This window comes from Acinonyx jubatus, chromosome A1 (genome assembly GCF_027475565.1).
Source record: "Acinonyx jubatus isolate Ajub_Pintada_27869175 chromosome A1, VMU_Ajub_asm_v1.0, whole genome shotgun sequence".
In the NCBI taxonomy this organism is placed as follows: domain Eukaryota; kingdom Metazoa; phylum Chordata; class Mammalia; order Carnivora; family Felidae; genus Acinonyx; species Acinonyx jubatus.
The window spans coordinates 72,541,210-72,553,352 of record NC_069380.1 but is presented as its reverse complement, the minus strand read 5'-3'; the positions used below and the strand labels follow the sequence as shown (position 1 = coordinate 72,553,352).

Genomic DNA, 12,143 nt, shown 5'->3' with positions numbered 1-12,143 from the left:
ACCCTCTCTCTAAATAAATAAATAAACATCTTTAAAAAAGAAAAATGAAGTCAGGTGTTTTTTCCTTCTGACAGAAAGTCTGATTTGGCAGATTGGCATGTGAAGGGCCCCTGCTTTGCTAATTATGAAATACGAAGGGCATTTTTCATAAATTAGATGAGCTAACTCTGCAGCTCCAAGGTTTTCAAAAGTATAGTTAAAACATATGACAAGATAAAAAGCATATTTTAAAAATCATTGATCTATAATATCAAGGGACTCTTACAACCCAGTAATAAGAAGGAAAGTAAGTCAATTTTTTTAATGAACAAACGAATTTGAACAAATGAGCAAAGAATGGCAATGAAGCAAATAAGCACGTGGCAATGGCCAATGAACACATGAGAAGATGTTCAACATCATTAATAGTTGGATAAATGAAAAGCACAATGAAGTGCTACTGCTTGCCCAATAAAATAGCTAAAATGAAGGATGCCTGGGTGGCCCAGTCAGTTAAGCGTCCGACTGCAGCTTAACTGACTGCAGTCCGATCAGGTCATGATCTCATGGTTCGTGGGTTCGAGCCCCACATTGGGTTCTGTGCTGACAGCTCAGGGCCTGGAGCCTGCTTCAGATTCTGTCTCTCTCTCTCTCTCTCTCTCAATCTCTCTCTCTCTCAAAAATAAACATTTAAAAAGTGTTAAATAAAAACAAAAGTCTGGTCAGTGTTATAAAGATGGTAGGGGAAGCTAAGGAATGATTGTCCTTTCTGCAGGTAAAATACACACAAACACAAACACAAACATATGTATTAACTATAAGCATTCCTAACTTACCCACCTGGTGATTAATATAATGGGAGATGCCTTGGGTAAAAGGTCCCCATGCAAACATCTGAGGAACCGGTACAGTGGACAAGAGGAGGCTAATAGTTGTAGAGCACTGAAAAGATCAAAGTTTCATCATGTTAAGTTTTGCTCAGGACACAAGGTGGCAAGTTCCATAAAGGCAACGACTATAACATTCAATTTTCCATATCTCTTACCACAAAAGCAGCTCAAGACATACTTATGAAATTGAATACACTGGCCCTGAATCAGATTATGAAAAATATTGCTTATTTTTCAGCCAAAAGAATCTTCCCCATAAACTTAATCTGAAAGTAATAAACAGAAGTTGCAGATATAGGGAATAGGAAAATTTTTTTAATTATTTCCAAGTAGTTACTCCCAAGCTATGAGTTGTAATATTTCACTGTGTACCCAGCATGATTATAATTTTTATTAATTCTCCCCAGCTTGTGCAAATTTTTAAGGGATAATTACACTATTTGCTGTAACAAAAACAAAATCCTACCGTATAGCATCAGGTGGGGTTGGAAGGATAGAAAACAAAAATTAAAATTACATAATTCTTGTGTGCATAGTAGTTTTGAAAGCTTCAGATACAGATTTATTAGATTGGGTTTCCAGCTGCACATGGAGTCATGATTCAGACTATTCTTTGACTATTGAATAAATACACATTAGGCACTACTTTAAGCACTCATTATTAACTCCAAGCAGAATAAACCCATTAAGAGTGAGTCTATCTGGTTTATCAAGTGTATCTAGACTAGATTCTTAGGAATGTGTCTAAGTGTTACATTTATTCATTAGACCTCACTAGAATCCCAAAGTCATGTATTCATTATGTCAGGGAGTTTTTAATGTTCTGTGTCAAATGATGTTCTCCAAAATGCTGAAGTGATAAAATACGATTAACTTTATAACCCAGGTGTTAATTCTCATGACATAAAAAGGGCCATGAATGACTCACCAGTATTATAAAGAGCTTTGCTACCTTTGGTCTCTAAATGCCCCATACCTTGTCTTCCCAAACGTCTAGCCCCCACGTCAACATTGACACTAAAAACTTGGTCTCTTTCTTCTTCACCTGGAGATTCTCCTGTTGAACCTGAGAAATTTTCCTCAAACCAAACACTGATGCCTTCCACAGGCCACGGGGCAAAGTCCACTGCTGGAAGCTGCTCTTAAATCCAGGTTCCCTCTGGGAGAATCCTCCATCTATGTAGAGCCTGAGGAGGTGAAAACAAAAGCACTTGTCCACCATGAACCAGCATCTCTAAAGGAATCCTTTTATCTTACATAACACACACCACATTAACTAAGATGGTGAAAATTATTTAATTTTCAGACTTGGTTATCTCCTTATTACTCTGTACTCTCACAGTGTTTTATGATCTGCTCTATCACGTGGCACTTCCCAAAGACTTGCTTGATTAGTGTTCTCTCTCCTTCTCCAAGCCTCATGAAGAGTTAGGGCTTGATGAATATTCATTGAGTAATGGATACTTTAAAGTATCATAGACCTTTTTTAAAAATTCAAAGTATTTTTATTCCTTTTTCATACCACCTGGCCAAAGATTTCTTATTTCTGTGTTTCAAAAACCATTAGTCCTACAGCATATTATTTCATAATTCACAAACTATACACTGGCTTCACACATAAGAATCTGCAGCCCACTTACAGTTATACCTTCTCGCTCATCCCCAGTGTTTCCTGGCTAAGCAAACAAGCATTTATCTACAGCTGGTATCTCTTACTTAACTGAATTACAAAATCCTTGGAAAGACCTACAAGTAATGACAGTAGTTACCAAAGGGCAAACTGTATGATTATGCACTTCATGTGTCTAATTAGTACAAATGGGATCCTGATATTTATGGGGAAGATGTCTTCCACAAGAAACAACACTACCTTTGCAAAAGCAAGTTACATATTTGCAAAGGCGAGATCTTTTATTACAACTTTCGTACGTGTTGTCATCTCCCGAAGCTCACTTCCCGTTGTTAATTACATTCTCTTCTGACAATTCAGAAAAGGCCATGTCTGGTAGTTAAAATCTGGTCAGCAGCTTCATTTCCAAGGTAATATGCCTTATGTACCTACTCCCTGCCCCACCTCTTCTGCAACTCCCTTTTTCAAGGACTTGAGCATTTTATGGACTTGTAAAGAAATTGTATTATATCTAATGACGATGATGTACATCAGTCATAATCCTAAAGTTCTGCTCATTCCTCACTCCACCTTATCTCCTTTTTATGACTCTATTTTACTGTCATTGGGATTACTGAATCGTAAACCTAAAGGGGAAAAAATGTTCCATTTAAAAATATCTTTTATACTATGGGGGTTACGCCCATATTTTGAATCCTCATAACATATTGCATATCGGTTCTTTAAAATGTCTGTGTTGTATCACATGAAACTAGAATATTCAACTTCCCGTGATTTCCCCCTATCTATACATAACCTCCATGAAGTCAGGGACATTCATACTCAATGCTACGTAACCTTAACACCTAAAGTTGTGCCTGGCTCATAATAGGTACCCAATGATGTTGTTAAATAAAAGTCTATGAAAATCTATTGTTGAAAATACTGACCTTGAAACTTTTTGCTTTTCCCATTTCCTCCAATTACCCTGCTCCTTATGAGTCTTCTCTTCACCTTTTGGTGGCACCCCGTACCAGCTGTGGCCATCTCCATATGTGTTTCTCAGCCCTATGATCATCAACTACAGTAAATAAGTAATATGTCTCATTAAGTTAAATGCAACAACTTTAACTTTACCCTGTTAGCTATTCTAATGCCTACATTTCCAACCTTGAGCTCTAATTTGAGCTCTAGTCCTGTATCTCTAATTGCATGGAGGGAATGACCACTGTAAAATGATGTCTGTGCTCTTCCTACCAAAGTTGACCCATGTACCTAATCCCATTCTTTCTATCAATGGCATTCTCCAAGCCAGTCCAGCTTGAAAATCTACCTTTCCTTTATCCCCTATAGCCAACTAATTACAATGACCAACTCCATATTAATTCAACTAGCATCCTAAACCCAGCCCCTCCTCTTCAGTTCCACCACCATACTCCAACTCTGCCCTCATTTTCTCATATCCAGACAACTACATTAGCCTCTTGGTTTTCCTTCCTCCAGCTTCTCTTCCCTTCAAAATCCTGTACACCCAACATTTGACAGCATGTCCACAAATATTAGGAGCCAAGCATTATTTGTTCAATGAATGAACGGATGGATGGGTAATGGATAAGTGCTCTATCATAACATGTGCCTTAGATATTTGGTTCGTAACAGTCACCCCTGTCTTAATACGTTTCAACTCAGGCTTCAAATCTGTCCATAATCTGACTCTAACTTTTGTCTACTATGTCCCAACTTCCTCACTGTCCCCGGTAGCTTACCCTAAGCACACCAGAATCAAGCTTCTCTAGCTCTGAAATCACCCCTCCCTCTTTTCACACATGCAAAGTTTGCCCTATTACCTCCTGAATAGATGTCTAGAATGACTTGTGTCCCCCATTAGCCATCCATCTTCTCTGAATTCCTATAACATTCCCTACACAATAGTAATAAATTTGGGCATTCTAATGTGCATTGTCACTGCACTATTTCTTGCACATATGTCTTTTTCCCTCAGCTAGATTTACATAATCCTGGACACTATGTCTTAAGGTCTTTTTGCTTGACTGACTACAGTGATTTAAAGGACTAGGTATTTCTTTAACTCTCTACATACTTCATTTTGCCCTTATATGCTTCCTATGAAGAATAAAAAGGAAACAAATTTTAAAGCAGAACAAAACCTACACATAACAGGCTCCTGAAAAGAGAGAGCACTGTATGTTCTACACCAATTGATTAACATGAAGCATAAAACCCAAGAGAAGCTTTATAAGTAGAGCTTCCTAAATGCTTATACTGATAGCCAGGAAATAGAGTGGAAAAGTAAGAAAAATCAAAATTAGAAACAGAATACCTTCCCTTTCTGCTATTACTTCCTGAAAACCCAAAACTGACTCACTATTTATGAGTAATCAGTTATATATATATATATATATATATATATATATATATATATATATATATAAACTTATTCCTGTTCTTGTATAATACATATGTAGAGAAGTTTATTTAATTTGATGGTTTTCTATGTACTTAAGAACAAAAAAATCTGTGCAACCTGTTTCTTAAAAGCATCCAGTAATAGTAATGTCCAAACAAAGACAACAAACACAGATAGAAATCAATTATCAAAGAAAGCACCATATAATTTTATTAAGGATGCTTGTTCCTACAACTCAAAAGTTGAAAATGCTCTTATCAGATAAGTTTCAAAGATAAGAAGAACGACTGAAGAATGAGTTTATTTTTTGACCCTCCAAAGTCTAGCGGCCATTTAGTAAAGCATTAAAAATAATAAAGGAAATAACTCACATTTTTTTGGCCTCAGGAAATACTCTGTTGTTTGTGGAAGTAATTCCCAATCTTTATCCCCTGTTTTTTCAGATTTATTTCAGCTTTCATTGGGCTTTGGTGCTCAATCATAAAATAAGAATTTTTGAGGAAGGATCCCAACAAAAATACTAATATGTGAGCAGAGCCACCCCCAGGCCATCCTGTGAGATGAATTGTATATCTTCTCCTTCCTGGGCATTCTGCTGCCCTCTTCCTGCCAGATGCTCGCTGTGGGTCATTACAAATTTCTACTCTTGGCTTCCACCACTTTCCCAGGGGAAAACTTATTCTCCAGAAAGGTCAATCCACTCAAAATTTCATAATGACTCCTCATAGGTACTTGACTCCCCACTTCAATATGAACCATTTCTGTCCTCCAATGTCTTCCTCTGGCCTCACTACTTATGCAGATTTCACCCTTCCTTCAGGGTCGCACTCAAGCCCCACCTCTTCTGTGGAGTCCCCACCCTCATCATATTAGAGTCTGCAGAAATGCTGCAGAGCTGTAGCATTCATGGAAATGCTGTCTTCTCTCCTCAAGAAGTGCCTACCTATTCCTTTATGTCTCTCCTCCACTTTCCTCCTCCTGTTAACTCTTCATGTCTTGTTGAGAGCCTTTCATTTTGGTTATAATTTGTGCTTAGACATTTCTCGTGCCTCTGACGACACAACAAGCTTCTTAAGAGGAAGGCTATATTATATGACTCAACCATAATTTGTGCTTAGACATTTCTCGTGCCCCTGACGACACAACAAGCTTCTTAAGAGGAAGGCTATATTATATGACTCAACCACCAGTATGAGCAGTATCATACATATGCCAAGAAATAGTGGGCCACTCTGTAGACATCTGTTTAATAAAGGCAAAGTAGTGGTCTAGAGTTCAAAGATCTGGAATCAAATTATGACTTTGTTACTTACCAGCAGCAGCGGTGTGACCTTGGCTCTTTTGTTTGCCCTCTACTGGCCCCAGCTGCCGCAAATGTGGCATACAGTGTCATCAGCTATTTTCAGTATTGTTTTTGCTATTGTTAGGATTGTGGTGTCGCCAGCAGCCCCCTTTCAGCCATAACCAGAGGACGGGCATGTTGGTGGTGAGAGACAATTCTTTATTTAATAAATCTTAGCTGTCCCATTAAACCCTATGTAGAAATTCACAGAGTCTCCTCACTGCATTTTTCTGAAGTTTTTCTTCCAAACTCACAAAACGAAAGTATGGGAAGGCAATAATAACAAAAGGAAGGAAACATTTATAATATACATGTTCACTCTTTAAAACCCAAACAAATGATACGGAAAAGTCTTTACTGTCAAATATCACCTTGTAATCATTGATGGGCATCCAACCTCAGTTATGAACAATATGCCAGCTTCTGGAGATGATTTTATGGTTCACTGCAGTCTTGGTCAAAGTCTTTAACCCATGACCCTCGCTTCAGTGAAAAGGTTCAAAACCACGTTCAGTCATTTCAAACCTAACATTTGCTTGCTTTGTGCTATTGGAGTCATTCTTCAGCATAAAGGTATACCCAAAAGGGATGTGGGCAGCCAAGTGGCAGTCCTCGGGGATGCTAATATTTGCATGCCTGAGTGACTCTGATTCTCACATGCCAAAACAATTAAAGAAGCAGGAGTGGACTAAAAATTGTGAGAAATTTTTTTCTCTTTCTAAGTCATTGCTCACAGTTCCTATGCATAATTTGTTTTCCGTTATACAGACTTTAACATCTTGTTTACCACCGCTCAGATGGAGTGTTTCTATTTAGAAAACTTTCTGAGTCTCTATGAATTGATTAAGAGTGGGATTACAGAATATAAGGCGTAGTAATTATTCAGTGTGTGTGACAAATGCTCATGCCCAGGAGGTGAGCTCAGCCCAGACCTGTCATTCATCTAAACATTACTTAGTTATTGAGCAAACCCTATATTCCAGGCGGTGTGCTAGACATTGGGAGTACCTCGATTGCTTTGCTTCAGGATCCTCTATATTGTCTTTTAATTGTCATTTGCAATTCTTGTCCTCTAAACTGTCATTTGCAATTCTTACTTAAGATGATCTGATTGACAAATCAAAGAGGAACACAATGCACTCTCAAAAATCAATCTGAACTTAACAAAAAGAGTTTATATTCAATCTCACAACAATGCGATATGGTCAAATGAACTTCCTGTACATGGTATTTGAAGGTGTCCTATAAAAGCGCCTCTCCAACATCATTCTCTAATCCTCTCCCATCTTTCAAGACATCACCTATATTATCTTAGCTTATCTCAGTTAGTCATAGCCTCTATACCAGAAAGGCACCCTTTGTTTTGCCCTTTTAACTTTTATTTCACTATGTTTTCCCATCCTCCCCACTCTTAGAAAACATTCTTTTTACTCTGTCTCTGCCAAACTGAGACCGCTTTTCTCAAATTCAAGCAACAGATTCATTTCTCCTGTGAAATCCTTTTATACATAGTTTCCGTCATGATGTTCACTTGAATAAAGGACATTCCAATCAATCTCAAACAGTAGCTAGATGATTCTAAAATATAAATGTAAATATGCATTCACTACGCACCTTACACAGAGCAGCTGTATAATTAATATCTGATGAATGCATAAAAATTCCTTTAATTTTTCATCTCTCTACATGAAGATCTTTCCAGTACACTATCATTCTCTATTAGTGTACATTTTGGCACACCAACAGCTTTGCTATGGAGAGAAACCAATTGTACAAAGTTATAAAGACCATTAGCAGTAGAAAAATTGTGCGAACTTTGTGGAAAGAGAAAGTAAAGGTTGAGTCATTTGACAGTGGGAGCCACTTCAAAGGGGTCTTAGATTTTTAGAAGTTAGTCCTGGAGAATGTAGACTGAGACTAATATAACAGATGCTTGACAAAACTAAACCCAACTTCCCTATGGAACACACACACACACACACACACAACACACTCACACATGCATACAAAACAATGACTGGTCAAGTCATAAATTGGTGTCTTTTGTCTAGGAATTTCAGTGGTAGACAGATAGATCCAGGAAATTTGCACAGAGAAATACAGCTTTCCAAGTTAGTCACCCAACAGACACGGATCAGCAGAGCAGTTACTGTTCTTAACTGGCCTCCCAGAGGTCTCCTTGGTCAAGAATGGTGGAGGCCAGGAGAAACTTCTCAAAGTATGCCAGAATCCTGGGATTGACCTGGAACAGAACCATAGGGAAGCAGGAACAGAAGCTGTTTGTTCATTTGCCAACATTTACCTCAGCATGAAACTGCCAAATAAAAAGTGCCAACAAATTTTTAAGACAAGTACCCTTAACTACACAATGGTCAGAAGACTGAGCACAGAGTCAAATGCACATATTTATAGCGCCCTCTCCTGAGCATTGGATCTTGCCTAATGTCTGAGAGTAAAAAAATATCACTTCATCAGTTTCGTGTCATAATCAACCCCACGATAAGACCTTCAATCAGACCGTGAAAAGTTGAGACTTTTTCTCACATAGGTCCAGTGATGATGAGAAACAAATATTAAAAGGGAAAAGACAAATTGGTAAGACCTAACTCCAGAAAACAAAAGGGTAAATATATATCTTCACTTAGGAAACATTATGTTCCTTTCAGCTGGATGTCTTGTGAAAATAATGGCAAAGTATAATGACTTGGTTATTGGCCCAAAGATACAGTTTTCTAGAAAAATGTATCTCAGTATGAGATCACTTGGGATAGTGGGTCACAATTGGGTGCTTAAGGAATTTCAGTTAAAGATGCCTCCTTTATTGCATCGCAATAAAAATATACAAGTTAATCAAATGCCACAAAATTTTTCCTTGATGATCTACACAGCTCACACCACATTGTCAAGTAGCTATTTAAATTTACAACTTCAAAGCAGGGGAATTTGCTGACAGGTATGACACAGAACATCTTGGTAGGAAAACAGCCATGAAAGCATTTTTTTTTTCATGTTATCAGTATCCTCATTCCCACCTATGCCCACAGCCCCAGGAACTTCCAGCTCTTCAGCAATGAAGTGTAATCTGTTAGCTTCAAACACTGAAGAGGCTGAACCAGAGCCATCTTTGGACTCTACTGTCCAGATACTGCATTATCTGTCTACTGTGTGACTCTCCACACATGCCTTCTTGTGTCCCCTTACTCAGCTGTCCCCTTTTTTTTTAATGTTTATTTATTTCTGAGACAGAGAGAGACAGAGCATGAGTGGGGGAGGGGCAGAGAGAGAGGGAGACACAGAATCCGAAGCAGGCTCCAAGTTCTGATCTGTCAGCACAGAGCCCAACACGGGGCTTGAACTCACAAACCATGAGATCATGACCTGAGCCGAAGTAGGTCACTCTACCGACTGAACCACCCAGGCGCCCCTCAGCTGTCCCCTTTAAGCATGCCTGCTTTGCTGAATAGTGGCAGTGAATCAATGAGGTTGGGTTCAGGAATTCCCCCAAGTAACTTCACTGTTGGCCTTAACCAGTACTATGCTACTCAGCCCTTAAATATAAAGGAGACCAGGAAAAAAAAAAAAGCAGTATGTCCTTGGTAGTCTAATTAATTTCTATTTCAGCACATTCAGTTCTTTTCCATGCTTTGCTTTTATCTTTCACTCTTATTAAACTTAATAATCTAACACCATATCTGATTTTTTTAATTCTATATATACACACGCACACACAAAAAGGGAGTTGGGGTGGGGGGAGGTCAGACACATAAAAGTGTGATATCTCCAGTCAGAGCCAAATTCCTAAAGGGTTAGCCCATTCAATGGCCAAACAAAATAAGACACAATCAGCGCTAACTTCATTTTCAAAAGTTCCCACGTGCAGGTTTTATAAGTGCCCAGAGGGATGAGTTACCCTCAATTGTGTCTTGTTTAATTTGGCCATTGGAAGGACTAACCCCTTTCTAACTTGGCTCTGGTTGTAGATATCACACCTCTGCATGTCTGAACTTGATTCTTAACTTGGCTTTTTCAGTGCACATTAAATGTTTCTGATTTGGTATCACTCTAAAGGAATTTGTAAGTGGTTTCTTTGCACTAATGTCTGGACGGATTGGGGTCAGGTGTGATTGGTGAGCTTCCACTATTAAATTATTTCACACTCCCTCACCCCCACCTAATGGCTGTAACCTCAGAGTTCATCTTCTGCGTGGGAGGCTAAAATATTCTGAGATCACGCACTGCAGAAGTTATATCTACACATTGCAATTACAGCAAAACAAAAATGATATGTTGTGCTGTTGAATACATGTGTTATCTTAGCCAAAAGCTTCTCATTAACACTTTTTACTTGGAAAAAATAATGAGGAATTGCCTAATGCAGTAGATGGTATGCAGAGATTAAGTCCTTGTTTCTGTCCATTTCTTCATTTATTAAATGGGGAGGCTACTATTTATCACAGAATTACTTAGCTTATGATTTAGTGGAAAGAAACTCAACTGGAATTCACTCTGAAATTCTTCATGAAAATTAATTGTATTTCTTTTTCCCCCTGAAAAAAAATAAAATTTGGCCTATAGAGATACATAAAACACAGCAATATAACCTAAATTAGAATGGGTGAGAGAGAAGAAAACTCATGTAAAGATACAGAAGATGGAGTAAGGAATGGGTTGATAGACCATGAGTTTCAAGAGTCACAAAACGGCATTGTGTTCCTGACTTACTGGCTTTCTAACCAGTGGTAAGCCATTTAACCTCACTGAGCTTCAATCTTCATACATGTAAAATGGAAATTATAATAATTTCTAACTTACTGGGTTTTTGAGGGAATCACAGAAGACTATAGATATGAAAGTACTCTGTAGAGTATAAATCCCAACAGGATACTTCACTACTATCATAAAAGAATTAGAGAATGATTAAGGGCTAAATTATAGTGTGGCTATAAGAGTTCATAGAAAAAGGATATTGTATGGATTATAGAAGATTAGAAAGTGTTCTTAGAGCAGGTGCAATTTGAGGTAGACCTTGAAGGATGTGTCCAGTTTGAGAAAGTACAAGGGAAGAAGAAAGTCTTCTGGAGAAGAGAGGTAGGAAGGGGTTGGGGGAGAGGGGGCTAGTGGGCAGCAAGATGCAGGAACATACAGGTAAAAGCACTGGGACTGGAAGAGGGGTGCTGGGAGGAAACTGGAGGTAAGGCTACATCTCAGGAGATACGGAAGTAAGGCTGAGGAGGCTAAAGGAGCCCTGTCAAGGGCTGAATGTTGGCATCCTCCCAAAATTCATACATTGAAGCTCTAACTCCCAATGTGATCATATTTGGAGATGGAGTCTTTGGGAGGCAGTTAAGGTCAAATGAGGATCCAGAGGGTGGGACCTTGGTCTCAAAGGATTAGTGCCTTTATAAGAAGAGACACCATGTGAGCCCAAAGAGTTCATGTGAGCACTCAGAGAGACGGCACCACCTCTAAGCCTCAGAATAAAACCTACCTTGCTGGCACCTTCATCTTGGACTTCGGGACGCCAGAACTCTGAAGCTCTGCTGTTTAAGCTGAGTTTACCAGTTTACCATATTTTTTTTTGGCAATCCATGCTGATGAAAACAAGCTCCAAAGAGGGAAAGCCTCAAAAATCAGACAGAGGGATTTGGCTGTAGTTTCCTGAGGGGAGTGGCAAAATGAAAGCGGTGTCTTTGGAATGTTACCTTGGTAATCATGTGCAGAGTGGAATAGAATGGAATAAGGCTGAGAGCAGAGAGGCAAGCTGAGAAGCTGTTTCTACAATCCATATATAATGTGATAAAAACAATGATCTTAAACTTAGCACTGAGAGGAAGAGAGCAAATCCAATGGGTGATTTCTAAGACAAGCACAAAAGTATCCAGTGACAGGGAATAA

The 12,143-nt window shown here is 38.6% G+C and overlaps 1 long non-coding RNA gene across 1 annotated transcript in view; it reads right to left on the bottom strand.

Annotated features, from left to right (window-relative positions):
* The window catches only part of LOC113600815 (uncharacterized), a 172,044-nt gene that overhangs the window by 69,244 nt on the left and 90,657 nt on the right, over positions 1 to 12,143 (bottom strand). The window contains exons 2-6 of the long non-coding RNA XR_003421908.2: positions 8,399 to 8,490; positions 7,863 to 7,999; positions 3,429 to 3,559; positions 1,915 to 2,056; positions 820 to 921 (exon numbers count right to left, since the gene is read on the bottom strand). This is a non-coding gene — a long non-coding RNA (uncharacterized LOC113600815). The remainder of the gene's footprint in view (positions 1 to 819; positions 922 to 1,914; positions 2,057 to 3,428; positions 3,560 to 7,862; positions 8,000 to 8,398; positions 8,491 to 12,143) is intronic.